At 39.2% G+C, this 16892-nt stretch overlaps 1 protein-coding gene and 1 pseudogene across 3 annotated transcripts in view; one reads left to right on the top strand and one right to left on the bottom strand.

Annotated features, from left to right (window-relative positions):
• Positions 1-16892, top strand: part of ENOX2 (ecto-NOX disulfide-thiol exchanger 2) — a 351546-nt gene that overhangs the window by 158191 nt on the left and 176463 nt on the right. The window lies entirely within an intron of this gene.
• LOC135228791 (ribosome biogenesis protein NSA2 homolog) lies at positions 5213-6674 on the bottom strand (annotated as a pseudogene).

The following is a 16892-nucleotide window of genomic DNA, read 5'->3' as shown; positions in this document are numbered from 1 at the left end:
AATCACTATCTTAGGCTGAGTTCTGTAGAGGAGTAATACCAGTGAAGTGTACATATAAATAGAGAGAGAGAGAGAGAGAGATTTACTTCAAGGAAATGGCTCATGCAATTATAAAGCTGGCAAGTCCCAAATCTTTGGGTCAGGCAGCAGGCTGCTGGCTCACAGGGTTGTGGGGCCAGTGAATCCAAAATATGCAGATCAGGCAGCAAGTTAAAGGCTTCTCACATCCCAAGAACTGGAAGTCAGCAGGGATGAGTATGGCACTGAAAGAGACAGAGAGCAAGAGTGTACCTGCTTTGCCAGATGCAGACCACACCCCCAAGGAAACTCCCCTTCCAACTGATTGGCTGCTCGTATCAGATCACAAAATGGAAGATGATATATAGTGTTTGCCAAGACTCTGAAGATCGTAGTCTAGCCAAGTTGACACAACATTAAGCATCGCAGCCACCTTGACTTCTCTGCTTAATCTGCTCGTAAGAACCCACTACCCTTTCTTGAATTCTCTCTACTTTTGCCTTTCTTGACAATACAATTTTCAGATTCTTCCTCTTCTGTCTCCTTAAAGTATTCTTTCTCCTTTTCTTGCTCTCTACTGTAAATGAGTGTACTATTATCCACATTTATAAGTAAAGAAATAAATGTTAAATAAACTTACTCAAGGTTGAACATCTGCCAAATGGTTTAGCTGGACCTCACACTCTAAAGCCTATTTCTATTACTATGCCATAGTTACTGTGGCTGTAGATATTAGGAATCTAGACCCATTACTAAAATGTGTAGTAAACTCTAGTGGCAGACTAGGGAAGCTGTGTTTATGTGAAAATAATACGTTAGAATAAGGTGAGGAGAGCTTGGATTTGATAATGTCTAGAATCTCTTCAAACTCTTAAGATTCCATGGTTCGCTCTTTTCACCTTTCTCTTCTGCTACTCTCCAAAACAAATCTATTTCAGCCAAGCTGAGCAGTTACCTTTCTCCCAACCTTTCTTGGTACCTTGCTCATGGTATTTGACTTGCCTGACTTGCTCTTCCTCTTCTTTCACCTGTAAAAATCCTGTCCAATGAACAGCATCTAGTATAATTCCCACTTTCTCCAGGAAGCCTTCTGGTTCATCCGTAGTTAGAAGTGCTCTTATACCTCTGAAACCTGAAACCCCTGGTTGTTATATTCATATAAATCCCTTGACACTGACCATTGACCATCTTGAATTGTTGGTCATCTGTTCCTATGCATGTGTTTTGGCCTTTCAACCCAGTAGGCAGTCTCTTACTGAACAGGCCCCTGACTCATGTATCTTTTCACAGTGATACAGTGTCTTGCATACAATAGATGCTCAAGAAATCTTTGTCGACTGGTCATGTAATTGGTTGAAGAAGTGATTTCCTTTTGTCCTAATAGCCTCTGTCATTTTATTTTCACTCCCAGGGTGGAGCTTTGTACAAAACTGAGCATTTGGTATCTGATGTTGATCAACTGACTGCCTCATTTGTCCCTAAGAATCACATCCCAGACATTCTTGGGATTATACCCTTAGAGAAGCCACAAATCAAATCTGGCCGCTTGTGAAAAGAACAGTTGGCCCTAGTGGACCCTTTGCCTCTTCACCAGGTGAAATTTCATAAGCACCAAGGGAAACTGCTAAGGGGATTTTGGTATCCCCAAACTTGTCTGTGAAATAGATCAGTAGCCTAGATTAGATATTACTGCCATATCTGCCCGCAAATTCATTCTCTGTGGATCTGGCTGCTTTGCAGCTTTTATCTTAAGGTGAGCTCAGAGTTTTTTAGAGTGTACCTGCTGTCAGATTTTACCTTTTCCCCATGGAAATGTATCCTTGGTGATGTAGCAGCTGCACAAATTGTCTAAGATGGCAGTGAGTCTTCTTATTCAGATGGTACTCCATGGCAACAGGGCAAAAGATTGTTAAAAGTTTGTAAAATTATAGTATCACAATGCCAGGTTCCTCTCCCAAAGATGCCAACTGTCTCTTGGTTTGAGATTCACCTAAATTTGTAAAAGGAAAGATAGCGACCATCTTATCAAATACTTCCACTAAAGTGGAAGAATATGTGAGTCAGCAAGGCCAACCAGATGATGACTGAAGTCAAATATATTGTTTTAGCAACATCGGTAAACTAGTATTCAAAGAAGATGTCAGCTCCCTGGAGGAGTGGCAGCTAACCTGGGAGTAATTATGATCATCCATATGTGGACATGGTTCTATTGTCATTGTCTTCTCTCATAGGCCTATATGGAAAGATAGGTTTGTGCTTAAATATGTGATGCCCAGTACTAAGCAGTATTGCCAAATTTTATGTGAATGAGAATAGCTCAGTATGAAAAGAGGAATCTTCATTTTCCATTTGCAATAATGAATGAACCCCAAGAGTTCAAGATCTCCAGGAAGACCCTTTGATTAAAAAAATAATTTATATTGGTGTGGTAATTCTTTCCTTCTCTTAGTATATTTTCATACTCATCACATTTTATAGATGAGGTGCTAATAACCCAAGAGGAGAAATTATTTTAACTAAGGTACAATAGAATAACTAGAAATGTTATGTTAAGATAAGGACTTCCAGGAAGTATCTAATCTTGATCGTAGACCCCTAGCTCAGTTCACAAGATTTCCTTTAGAATTTCTGGAAATCAAAATGAAACTTGCCAATATAAAAGACAGTGAACAGTTCCAGCACTGCGAATGCTTAGATTACTAAGAGGAAATGGTCCTCGGAGCAGCAAGGGGAGGTCTGATCAGACATAAGGAAGAACAGTATTGGAATGGTTATCAGGGGAAGTTGTTTAAACACACTTGGAAGAGAAATATAAAAATGGAATGAACACTCATCTGCCTGGGGGTGCTTTTGTTTTCTTTCTTACCTAGAAGAAAGGTAGTGAACCAGGAAACTTTTCTATGACACTTACAGCCCTTTGATTTACCTCAGACTCACCGGGCTGAGACTATTATTTCACATGTACTTTGAAGTCCACAAATGAAAGCATTGATTGTTTGTAAAGAGAGAAAATGTCACCATTTTACATCTTGGTGTGTGGTATTTCTAGCATGTCGACTGAATTATATGGCCAAAGGCAAGAAGAGCCTATTGTTCCTTCAGATGGAATTAAAGTAAGAAAAAGAGTAGACTAATAGCCCTACTCAGTTTTTTAGTCTTAGAACATTTTTATCTGATTACAGTTTCAAGAAATAAAACCATACCTTAACAACCAGAGGATCAAAAAAGTAAGCTAGCTTCTTTTCTTTCTCAGGTCCGATAGAAACTCAGTGTGAAATTTTTCATCTTCAAGGACTGTGGGAGGGAGGGAGGAGACCGAGGGTGGCAGAAAGGAGGCAGGATAGAAAAATAACAAATGCATCTCTCTTAAGTTGGCCCAACCCTTGGAATACCTTTGGAATGATTACGTAACTCCGTTGTCCTTAAATCTTGAGGAGTCCTTCCCTCAGTAGACATGAAGTAAACTGTGAGTCAGCCTCATGTGTTGGTAGTGGTGTTGAATCATAGTATTTTAGAGTTGGAGGTAACCTTGTCTCACTCTATCATTTTTATGAATGATGACAGTCCCCGAGAAGGGATTTGTCTAAAAGTCATGCAGATAATTACTGGCAAAACCAGAACTAGTTAGTACTAGGCCTGTAGGATCATTTCCAACTGGCTAGGGCTGTGGCATGTGATTGGTTCATTTTCATTGGAGAAAGTGTGTCTGTAACCTAGAAGTGCTGGCTTCCCCTATGCTAATAGTGTTGAATGATTTATGGCACCGTAACCCAGTGGTATATGAGGCCCCATATCTGTTACGCTTGCCACACAGAGGTGGGCATTCTGATCTCGAGATAGAAAAGGAGTCGGAGACTGCCAAACACCTATGAGGGGTTTGCTTCTGTAGAGCTGAACTCCAGCAGCTCAGCAATTCATAGATGAAACTCTTTGTGATATCTGCTTACCTGGCAGGGAACAATTTGTGCCCCCCATCCCACTCCCCGCCTAACAACACTCTAGTAGTTGTCTCCCATCCAAACAGGGGAAGATTTTACAGTCATGTTTTGCCTGAGATTTAAACTTTGTTGCGTTATTTTGTCTACAGGATCCCTTTTAATTTCTTAATTGTTGGGTAAAGATTAGTCTGGAAAAAAAAAACAGTTTTAGGTTTAGTGAAACTCGGTTTCACAGAATGAGGATTCTTAGATTTTGGGAGATGGTTTTCCTTTCCTATTAGCTTAGTAAACTTATGAAAGCAACTGTCATTCTTGTCCTTAGGGCCTGTAATGGCTCCCCTGGCCTTAATAAGAGAAAGGCACACTCAGACATGTAGTTGAAAAGAGTACTGAAGACTGTGGTTTTAGTTCTGGATTTACCCCTTAGACAATTAATTCTTTGACCTTGGGTAAGTCACATAAGCCTTTTTTTTTAAGCCTCAGTTTCCACATCTGTTCAATGGGGAAAATGTTTTGAAAACCATTAGATACTACTCTTAAGATTGCTGCTACTGCTTGTTAGGGTATGAGAATGTGAAGTAATCACAGTTTTTCTCCTTCCATTTCTGAATCAAACTGAGAACAAACAAAAAAAAAAACTCATGGGAGGAACAAAATTTGACATCAGCTTTATGATAGGTAAAACTGGATTCAAGAACATGGCTTGAGCCTAAGGTCTAGTGAGGCATCCTACCATCTCCAGCAGCAAATACCTTGATACCCACCTGTGGGATAGATTGAGTCTGCAGAGCAGATCTCTTAACCTGCCAGCATCATTGAGAGTCATAGCCTGTGTCACACTTCAGTGAGAGCTAGAAATTCAGAGCAAGGTGAAACTGCAGGCCTGCCTCCAGAAGGGAGAGCCTGCACCCTGACTGAGCTCTGCGCCCTGCTCACTCTGTAGGAGAAAGAGAGTGATATCAGCTGGACGGCAATCGGATCTGAGAGCCAGAAAGTAGAGGGCCAGGTCAAGAAAGAGCACTTATTTGTACTCCAGTCTCACCAATAAGTCAATCCTCCCCCTAAGCCAGGAGCAAGTGAGGGTGGGGTGAAAACCCAGAGAAGTTTCTATAGTACTCTCTGTCCCCACCCCCACCTCACAAACAGAATGGAAGTTCCCTCCTTCTCATGGAAAGGTGACAAGTGGGACAAGAAACATCATACCTACAACATCCAACGTTGCTGCTTATTTTGAGTAACATGAGCTCCAAGAATCCTTAGGATATATTTTTTTAAAGCTGGGCCATTTTAATGTTTTTATAACATAATAAATAGTTCTCTTGATGACTGTAAACATGTAAGACTGTTTGATAGTATTCAGAAACATGTGGTAATAGTGGTTTTCCTGATTGGTTTGTAGTCTTCACCAATAGTTACAAGGAGTTACTTGTACAAAACTGCCATTGAACCAGTAAGACTGTATTTATGTATCCATGATTTTCAGGATTGTTGGTAACCTGGGCGTGTTGTTGTTGTTAGGTGCCATCGAGTCAGTTCCGACCATAGCAACCCCATGTACAACAGAAGGAAACACTGCCCGGTCCTGCGCCATGCTCACAATCATTGTTATGCTTGAGCCCATTGTTGCAGCCACTGTGTCAATCCACCTCATTGAGGGTCTTCCTCTTTCCTGCTGACCCTGTACTTTACCAAGCATGATGTCCTTCTCCAGGGACTGATCCCTCCTGACAACATGTCCAAAGTATGTAAGATGCAGTCTCACCATCCTTGCCGCTAAGGAGCATCCTGGCCGCACTTCTTGTAAGACAGATTCGTTCGTCCTTTTGGCAATCCATGGTATATTCAAAATTCTTCACCGACACCACAGTTCAAAGGTGTCAATTCTTCTTCAGCCTTCCTTATTCATCGTCCAGCTTTCACATGCATATGAGGCTTGGGTCAGGTGTACCTTAGTCTTCAAGGTAACATCTTTGCTTTTCAAAACTTTAAATAGGTCTTTTGCAGCACATTTGCCCAATGGAATACCTTTTGATTTCTTGGCCTGTGCATATTTCTCCCAAATAACCTTGCCTCCTTGTGTCACAAGGCCCAACTCACTCACATTCACCTCAATGACAGTACCTTTGGTAGTAGCACGCAAAGTTGTATGCAGTGGGAATGAGGAATTCTTCTTTATGCCAGGTATCAGCAGGTAACAGATGGCTTTAAGTTCAGGATATGTTACATGAGCGTTCTTGAAACATAAGCCTGTTGGTCTGATGAATCTTTCATATTTAGGTGGTTTTCATGTAAAGCCATGCTTTCTTTTTTCTCTTTCCTGTTCCAGTAACTTTTAATACTTCTGATTCTCTCTGAGCACAGACCTTGGGCAGAGGGACATCCCATTTTCCTGCTTTCTCTTTTCATTTTTGTTTAATCATGTTGGAAAGTACTTTAGTCGGGACTGCCCCTGTCTACCCAGCAGATAGGCAGGTACTGCCTCTTGTGGAACTTTCTCAAGATTCTTTTCTTTGCCGTTTCTCTTTTCATGCACCTTGATAGTCTTTTTCATTTGTATTTTCTTAGCTTGGCACTGTTTATTACAGAGCTTAGCCTTCAGATCAGTTATCTTTTTTGCCTTTGGAAGTTCATGAGCCTCTCGACTTTTCTTCTTTCTCTTTTTCTCATAGTAATACAAATGATAGAAGCTTACTGTGTAACTGAATATATTCATTTTACAGCATGGTGATTGGCAACAAAGCTGCCAGGCGCAGTCTTCGAGGCTCAAAGAAGTTCTCAATTTTTGGGTTTCTGAGACCCATGAGCCTACTCCAGCCAGCCTGTGACAGGAAAGCAGGATTTAAAAAAAAAATAGGGGAAACTGTCACTGACAGCCCATGGCGAGGTATAAATAAATAGGATTGTCCTAGTATATGTGCATTACATTTAGATTTTTACTTCTAAGTATATAAAATCAAGACAAATCCCAGAAGAAACCCAACCTCATGTCGTTCAATTTAGCCTCAAATTAGTATCCTGCAGAGAAGAGATACTGTTTTAATGAATTTCAAACACAGAATACCGGTGCTGCCATTTCAGCATTGTCATTCACATGGAGTTGCAAACTCTACAGCTCTTCCTTCCTCTTCCATGACACCAAAGCATAGCATTATTATTACCATGAACAATAGCTAATACTTATAGAACACATACTATGTGCCAGACTCTGTTCTTGGTCTTTCACACATATTAACTTATTTGATTTTCACAACAATCCTGTGAGATAAGTAAAATTATTATCTTCATTTTGCAGATCAGGAAACCTAAACACAGAGAAGTTAAATAATTTCTCCAAATAATAAATGGGGGAGTTAAAATGCAAACCCAGGCAATATAGCCCCCTGGAATCAATTAAATCAGAATGGAGATGGGGGTCAGGGATCAGTGTTATTTAAAAGTACCCCAGATGATTCCAATATGCAGCTGGATTTACATATGTAAACTGATGCAAACTTCACTATCAAAAACAAAAAAACGAGGGAGGCAGGATAACATAGTTGATAAGAATCCTGGCTCTGACCTTGGACAAGTTATTGCAGTTCTTTGAGCCTCAGTTGCCTCACCTATAAAGCAAGCATAATAATATCAAGTTTATAGGGTTGTTTTAGGACTAAGTGAGAAAATGAATAAATAGTGCTTAGTTCAATGAATGTTTATTGAGTCTTAATAAGTAGGAGACATTGTGCTAGGCATTAAGACTATAGCTGTGAATAAGACAGACTCCAACCCTGGCCTTGTGAAACTCATAGTCTAGTGGGAAAGATAGTCATTAAGCAAATAATTACACAAATAATTAACTATTTGCAATTATACCGAGTGCTATGAAAGAGTGACTACTACTCATAGTGAATACTCAGTAAATGATAGCAAATATTTGCTGAATGGCTATTATGTGCTGGCATTATGCCAGGTAGAGAATCAAGAGCAAGTACACAATTGGGAGGGAGAATAGGGGCATTTTCATGGAATCCTGTCAGGGCAGGGTGAGGTAAAAAAAAAAAAAAGCCATCTGCTTTCCTCTGATCAATCAAGGAAGCTTTGGGGAGTAGGTAAATTTTCAGAAGATGCTCAGTTCAGTTCATTGGGAAGAGAAAAGGTCAAGTTCAGAATGTGCCTTTTTCCCCCGAAATTAGTTTCTGAAGATCAAGTATGTCTTTGAATGTGAGAGGCACCCCCACTATGAGTGTCCTTTGTATCTGGCAAGAGAGAAATTTTAAGAGGGTTGTGTGGCAAGCAATGGGGACCAGGCTTTTCCTCTGAGATGAATACTCAGTGCTGAGTTTGCTTCAGAACTTGGCATAAAGTCTGAGCAGGCAACAAGTCATAACTATGTACTGTTTTCAGATGCTGATTTAAATATCATCTCATACAAATATAGTGGTCCTGCTGGCAAGCTATTTTCTAATCTGGTCTTTTTTATTCCCCTCCATAATTACCCTGATCTAGGATGAACAGCCTGAGAAACATTGACTAATGCATCCTAAATTATCTCATCAGGGTAACCATAAGATTTCAGCTTCTCTGGATTTTATGCCAGGTCTCTGTTAAGCAGTTCTTAACAGCATTAGGTGTGTACAGAGGGGACTATAGATCTTCCAGGCTAGGGTTTGCATCAATTAAGACTGTTGTCCTTTGCTGTGGGGTGCCACTCTCTCTGTGGAATAGTCTGCAAAGAGGGAGACACCTTTCACTTGTTGTCCTCTTGTCAGACAATCAGTGGCTGAGAAAACTTTGTGTTGAAACTCAGACTGCCAAGAAGTGTTCTCTGCCTTGATCTGAAGAACTTGATTTCCTACCTTTTGCTCCAGGCTCCTGTCTGATGAAGTTAAATGCACTTTAGGACTTAACACACCAATAGGTAAAAGTCTGTTCACCGTACTTATGTGAAGAAGGTCCTATTATTACTCTCATTTTACAGATGAGGTAAGAGAGATCTAGAGGCTAAATGGCTTACCTAAGATTAGATGGCCGGTAAACTGTTCAAACCCAGGGTTTTAGCTGATGAGTCCTGTGCTTTTTGTGTTGCGCCCCACTGCCTTCTAAGATTTCTAAAGAAGGTAGTGAGATGATCTGAGCTGTACAGTCTTTTAGAAGATACTCTAACCAAAGTGTTTTTTATCCTGAATTGTAAAGGGGCAAAACTAGAGTTGGGGTGACAAGTTTGAAGACTTTGCAGTAGCCCAGGGGAGTGCACTGGTGTTACAGGAGTAGGGATGGAGAAGACGGGATAGATACAAGAGACTCAATGGAGGTAAGTCGTCTAGAACCTTTAGGGCTTAAAGAATTAATTATAAAGCCTGGAAATGAAAAGGACATTAAAATCATCAGGTCCAGTCCTCTGTCTTTAAGCAGAGTATAATTATCTCTACTTTTATAGGTGAGTCAACTGTGATTCAGCCTAAATGACTTACCCAAGGTCCCCAGCTAATTTGTGCAGAAAGGCACTGGAATGCAGAACTCCTGCTTCCTGGTGCTATCCTCTCTCCACTAAAGCCTGGGATCTCCCAAATCTATTTGATAAAGTTGTTTCTGCCATGTAGATTCTCTTGCCAATCCTGTATGTATGGAAAATCACATCTTCTAGATTTTTCAGAGCAGTCCCAATGTCACATGCCCTATCCCATTGTCCCCTAAAGTACAAGTGCATATGGCAAACCATGATTTCCCAATTTTAAAGTCAGAAAATTTAGTCATCCCTTCTATAGTGGTTGGCAGCACAGTTCTTGATCTGTTATCCAGGTAGACTCCAGGTGTACTTTGAGGGAAAAACAGGGTAGCAGGACACACCTGTCTTACAGCTGTGGAACCTAGTATGTGCTAAAGGGAATGTGAATACGGTGTAAACTCTAGTCATTCTCAGCATTGTGTCCCCAGCTGTCTTCTGGTATGACATGCAGAAAGCTTAGCCACTTTGGAATGTTTAGTTGTCACTTGAAAGTATGGTTACACAGAAAGAGGTCTGGAAAAGTTTTTCTGTCCGGTGTCTATAAAAGGAGATGGAGCTTCCTTTGGCACGCAGAAAATCTCTTAAATTCCCCTTCTTATTCTTTAGGTGTGTAAAAACTAGCTGTATCTAAGAAATGAAAAGTTTACTAATCAAATTAAAAAAACAAACTCTCATGACAATATTTAGTCTATTTAAGGAGCCAGTTTGGAAACATTCTCAAAAGTAAACAATTACAAACAAATAATAGCTAATCTGTTTATTCAGCAAACATTTATTGAATGCCTACTATGTGTCAGATGATATTAGATAGAAGGGTAGATGACTATGCTAATTTCTAGCAGAAGCTGAGAGATGAATAAGACCTGACTGTGGTCGACAAGGTGCCTACAACCTAGTAAATAGAGGTTATTTCCTTCCATTGATGAAAATCACATCTTTAAAAATCCTAAAGGGTCTACATTTACTAGTTTTTAGTTAGAGTTACTGAGTTTTTTTTTTTTTTTTTGGTTAGAGTTACTGAGTTTACTTGAAAGCAATAAAACTGAATTCACCCTCATTTAATCAGTCTCTATTTAATCAGTTGTTGTTGTGGTTATTAGGTGCCATTGAGTCGATTCCGACTCACAACAACCCTATAGGACAGACTAGAATTGCCCCATAGGGTTTCCAAGGAGTGGCTGGTGGATTTGAACCGCCAGCCTTTTGGTTAGCAGCCATAGCTCTTAACCACTGTGCCACCAGGGCTCCATTTAATCAGTACCAATACCTATTTCCTGATTTTTTCTCTCAGCAGCCCCACTATTATGCTCTGTTTTCAGGACAAGCTGATGTGAGCGTTCAGGTAAGCAAAAAGAACAAAGAAAAAAATGCAGTATCGTTTTTCAAAATTTCCTTTGTCCAAGAGTCAGATGACACCTTTGGGATATGAAGTGGTGGCAATTATTTTTGGTTTGGGTTTAGAAGATAGAAATAAGAGAAAACAGTGAGATTGGGGCTTAAATCTGCTGACGCCTTAAATGTCCTAAAGAATGACATGTTTTTCACTGAGAGAATGTTCTGGGGTGATAATTGGCTTCCTGTTGCAGACTGAACATGACTTGAGAAGAAAATGTCTCCCCTAGATTGTGAAACAGGCAGTGTTGGTATTGTATTTTTAAAATTAATTCAGTAAACATTTGCTCCGATAGTTAGATCCCATAGAGCTTCATGCTGAGGGTACGTTTTTTTTCTGTGTGTTCAATTTAAAAGTTTCTTAAGAGTTGTTGTTGTTAGGTACTGTCTAGTTGGTTCCTACTCATAGCAGCCCTATGTACAACAGAACAAAACACTGCCTGGTCCTGCACCATCCTCACAATTGTTTCTATATTTGAGCCTATTGTTATAGCCACTCTGTCAATCCGTCTTGTTGAGGGTCTCCTCTTTTTCGCTTATCCTCTGCTTTACCAAGCATCATGTCCCTCTCCAGGGACTGGTCCCTCCTGATAACATGTCCAAAGTACCTGAGACAAGTCTCTTCATCCTCGCTTCTAAGGAGCATTCTGGCCATACGTCTTCCAAGACAGATATGTTCATTCTTCTGGCAGTCTATGGTATATTCAGTCTTCTTCCCCAGTACCATAATTCAAAGGCATCAATTCTTCTTCACTCTTCCTTATTCATAGTCCAGCTTTCTTAAGAGTAGATCAGCTTAAAAAATGACTATGAATATTGGACTGATTGTCTTCCTCCCCTCTCTACCCTACTCTACCCTCTCATCCCACCAAAGCTATATTTGAGATTTAGACCAAGCGGAGAAGTTAAAGCATCAGACCTTCAAGGATAGCTCTCTAATTCAGAATTTCATCTCTCTACACCCTGCCCTCTCTGCAACACACATAGTAACACCACTTCTCAGAATCGTTCTTTGAAAGGATCCGGCTTTCTTGCCTTCCAAGAGAGTCCCTGAGTTATTTTTGCAAGTTAATAGCAGCCCAGTAATTCTAACCCCTTCTCTGTGGAGCAGGTGCTCAGGTCTTTCAGATTTCTTTGGCCATTCTTGACTAGTTTTCTTCCAGGACAAGAAATTGTAGCCATGAGCACCTCCAGAAGGGCCAAACAATCTCCATAGAAGGGTACATGGCTAGAGTGAAGACTTAGCTGGGAAAAAGAAAAGAATCAGAGCATGTGGCAGGGTGAGGAGGGCACTTAGAGATCATTGAGTCCAGTGGTTCTCAACCAACATGCCTGAGTGCTGTGTTCACATTTGTATGTTTGGCACTACAGCAGTGATCCTTGGAGTGGGAGGTGGCTGGGAGCATGTATGCCTATTGGAGAAGCTTATAAGAAATTTTGCTAGGGGAAGGGCATGTGTGTACTTTAATAGAGCTATAATCCCCACTCCCTTGCCCCGTTTTAATTGAATTAAGTTTCCAAACATCATGCAACAGTTCAGTGGCAGGACTGTGCCTTGATTCCAGGTATCCTGACTCCCTAGCTACTCTTCTTTTTCACTGTGTTCTGCTACGGAAAAAGGGAAAGAGACAGGAAGTAAGACAGTAGGTGAGAAAGGAGGAAAAGGAAAATAACTGCCTGTGGTGATGTGCCTGCCTTCACTATTACTTAGTCCCCCAAAAGTTTCAAATAGCCTGGGCTCTTGACTTCAAGTCCCAGCCAGACTACCTTTCCAACCCCATCTCCTACCAGACACCCACCCGTGAGCTCTATTACAGCAACACTGAACACCTTACCAGAATATGCCCTTTGCTTTCAATCTGTTCCCTTTACCTGGAATATCCTCTTCTTTCCCTTAGCCAGGCAAACTCCAATTTGAAGATGAAAATTATTTACCATAGCACAGGGTACTTTATGCGAAGATATTGGCAGGTAGCTGCTTTAAGCTGAATAAGTATGCATTGATCTTCCAAAATTGTCATCTTATTTGAAGGAAACCACTGCCAAGGCCCAGTTCCAACATGACCACCTCTACCATTAAGCCTATCTCGATCTCCCAGTCTGAATTAAATTCTTCTGGGTTCAAATTAGCATTTTGTTCCTCTTGTAGCACTTACTATTTCTTTTTCTGTATGTAGGAATTCATATTCCTATGTATAGAACTGCCTCATAGGGTTTCCAAGGAGCACCTGGTGGATTTGAACTGCTGACCTTTTTGGTTAGCAGCCGTAGCTCTTAACCACTACGCCACCAGGGTTTCCTGTTATAAAAATAGGAATTTATATATACTTATAAACTCATGAAGGCAAGGATCATGTCTTACTCATCTTTATATCTCTTTCCTGAGTAAATTATTCTTATTTCCATAGGATTTCTTTTGTTGAATTCAGCATAGTCCATACTAGATTGTCGATTCTCCAGTGACAGAAGCCTTGTCTTGTTTATTCATTCATATATTCATTCATTCCACAGATACGCCTACTGTGTGCTAGCAGTGTTTCATGTGATAGACATGCAGCAGTAAATAAAATAATGTCTGCCCCTGCCATCATAGAGCATATATTCTGTGGGTGAGAGGGAAAACAAGCAAGTGTGTGTATACACACACACACACACACACACACTTTCAGATAATTAGGTACCAAAAAAAAGCAGATTAAGAGGATACAGAATGAACATGGGCTGCGATTTAGATAAGGCGATCAGGAAAAGCCTGAGAAAGTAACATTTAAAAAGAGCCCTTGTCTTTCCTTTGCAACACTATCCCCAACCCTATCTCAAATCCTCCCCCCACCTCCAGGTAGCTAGTACGAAGCTAAATCTAGTTTATTGACTGTGATACTTACTGACTTTGACAGCATTCTTATGAGGTAGTAGAGTAAGAGTCAGTATTGATTACTGGTTAAAAGCTTGGGCTTGGGTTAAAAGCTTGGGTTCTGGAGTCTTAGGCGTAGAGCTGCCATGAAGTAGCTCTGTAATTTTGAACAAGTAACTAGCCTCTGTGAGCCTTAGTTTCCTAAATCTGTGAAATGGAGAAAATAGGACCTACCACACTGAGGATTACATGAAACAATAGATGTTAGATAGCTTATATTGAAGACTACATGAAATAATGAGTGTAAAACTGTTCAGGGATAGAGAGAGCCATACATGTATCAAACTCTGATATATATCAGAGGAAGCATGTCATATCGGTGAGAAATGTAGACTTTAATAAATGGAGTTGGAAAAATGGTTATCCATATGGAAAAAGATGAAAATAAATCATATCTCACACCATATACCAGATCAACTAAGAGTATAAATGTCAAAAACAAAACTTTAAAACTCCCAGTAGAAAATGTCAGTGAATATCTTTCTAACTTTGGGATAGTGAAAGATGTCTTAAGGCACAAAAAGAATTATAAAAGATTGGTCAATTTAACTATATTCAAATGTAAAACTTTGCTTATCAAAAAACGCCTTAAAGAATGAGGAAAGACAAGTTACAATGTGGGAGAAAAATGTTCACAGAACACAACTAACAAGGAAATAATACTAAGAAAGCGCAAGCCATTCAGTAGATAATGGGCAAGAGACAGAAAGGGACGTTACCAGAATTGAAAATAAGTATGGCCAATAAACTTACGGAGAGAGATTCAACATCATCATTAATCGGGAAAATGAAAATCAAATCACAATAAGATACCATTTTATACCCGATTGCTTAGCAAAAAGTAAAAAATGACAATACCAAGCAGCCTTTCTTAACTAGGATTCCTGTAGAAAATAAAGTGCTAATGCCCTAAGGCATCCATTCTTTGTAGAGATTTAACTTCTGTCCTATGCATCTAGAATGGTACTAGTTATAATACCATCCTCAGGAAAACTGAGGAAATAATCACTCAAATCATTTTCTGTGTTCTGTAGTTTAAATGAGGAAACCCTACTGAAAAAAGCAAGTATTGGCGAAGATATGGAGCCACACAATTTGTTATATATTACTGGTAGGAATATAAATTGCTGCAAGCACTTCGGAACACATCTTGGCATTTTCTCCTAAATTTAGACATCCATATACCCTATGATCCAAAAATTCTACACCTAGATAAATACTCAAGAGAACCTCTTACTCATAGGTAGCAGATGTGTACAAGTATGTTAATAGCAGCACAGTTCACAGTATAAAAATCTAAAAAAAAAAACAATAAAAATCTAGAAACAACCTAAATCCCCATCAGCATAAAAAATAAATTAGTGAATTGTGGTATATTCATATTGTGGAATATTATACAGCACTCAGAACAAATAAACTGTAGCCACACAAAAAAATATGGATTAATCTTAGCAATATGGTATTAGATGAAAAAATAAGTCCTAAAGATTACATGGAGCATGTTGTATTTCTACTGTTCAAAACTAAAATAAAAAATATAATTTTGAGATTACATATAGGTATAATGAAACTATATAAAAATAAAAGCAAGGGGGTAATGAACACAGAATTCAGGATGATGGTTACCTGGACTGGGAGGAGGCCCATGGTGGAATGGAGGTGGAAGGATCCCTATGGTTAGATGTAGATTATTGCCAAGGTCTTAGGTTTTCTTTGGAGTTGTAGGTTTGCAGCTTCTTATTACATTACTAAAAATAACTAACTACATGGGATCAAACTGACAACAGCAACTCAAAAGATTAGATAGGAAACTAAGGGGGCAGTGAGTTTATGTTAATGGAGGAAGAGCAACTCAGAAAAGGAGGGTGAGAATGGTTGCACAACTCAAAGAATGTAATCAGTGTCACTGAATTGGATGTGTAGAAATTGTTGAATTGGTCTATGTTCTGTTGTGTATATTCTCAATGACAACACCAAAAAATAAAATAAATTATATTAAAAAAAAAAAGATTAGCAGGTGGACTTTGTGGATCTTCACAAGTGACACCATAAGATGAACACAACACTACTTATGTAGTATTTTAACTGGGATTACATAACGTGAATCTAATCATGAGAAAACATCAGACAAACCTGAAATGAGGAACATTCTGTTACCAAAAAAAGTGACTTTATTTTTTAATGTCATAGAAGACCAAGAAAGGCTGAGGAACTGTTCCAGATTAAAGGAGACTGCACTGAAGGAAAATAAATGTTATAAAGGACATTGCTGGGTCAAATGACAAAATTATAATAGAGACAGTAGATAAAGTATTGCACTGATATTAAATTTACTGAAGTTGGAAAAAACACTAACTAAATATCTAGGGGACCAGTGCTGAGAGTGTGTCCTGAACCAAGCATCAGGGTTAATCTAATTTTATGCACCTTTTTAAGATCCTAAAATAAATAAATGAAAAATAAAGTTCTTAGCCCAGTGCTTATGATACAAAATAAGGCTAGGTTGTCCTTACCAAAATTTCTTCTATCTCCTCCTCCTTCTCATTTTTACTTCTGTCAAGCAATCATTATCTTTTTGTGCCTGGGAATTAATACTTAAAAATATTTAATTTACATGAGGTCACCCCAATGATTGAGAGAATTAGGTTCAAAATTTAAGAGTTCCAGAGCTTTCAACCTTTGAAAATCCTTTCGACCTCATTCACTGAATTGTGCGTTTTTTTTAATGAAAGTATTCTGTGCATGTACTTTTAGGATGTTGCCAACACCAAAAAGCTTTAGCCTCTACATATTCTGACTTTGGTACTCAAAATCATAATAGTATATTAATCTAATAGTGGCAGATGGTACTGAATTAGGGCACTCTGCTAGAAGATTATAGTGTGTGATGAATGGGTAGTTAGAGAAAAAAAATTATGCTCCTAGCCTGGATCTGTTAGCTATGATTATTTATGTATTAGACCTTACATAGTACTTTCTCTTCATCCCTGCTACAAACATTCCTCTATTCCCACTATCAAAAGTACTGAGCTATAACTTTTTAGGAGAATACATTTTTAATAGTACAATGGGGGGAAAAAAGACTTGGAAGTGGTAGTCTGATTTCAGTGTTTTTTTTTTTTGTGTGTGTGTGTGGTGGAGAGTT

The sequence above is a fragment of the Loxodonta africana genome, chromosome X (assembly GCF_030014295.1).
Source record: "Loxodonta africana isolate mLoxAfr1 chromosome X, mLoxAfr1.hap2, whole genome shotgun sequence".
Lineage (NCBI taxonomy): Eukaryota > Metazoa > Chordata > Mammalia > Proboscidea > Elephantidae > Loxodonta > Loxodonta africana.
Note: the sequence above shows the minus strand (reverse complement) of the source record. Positions and strands in the feature narration are given on the sequence as shown.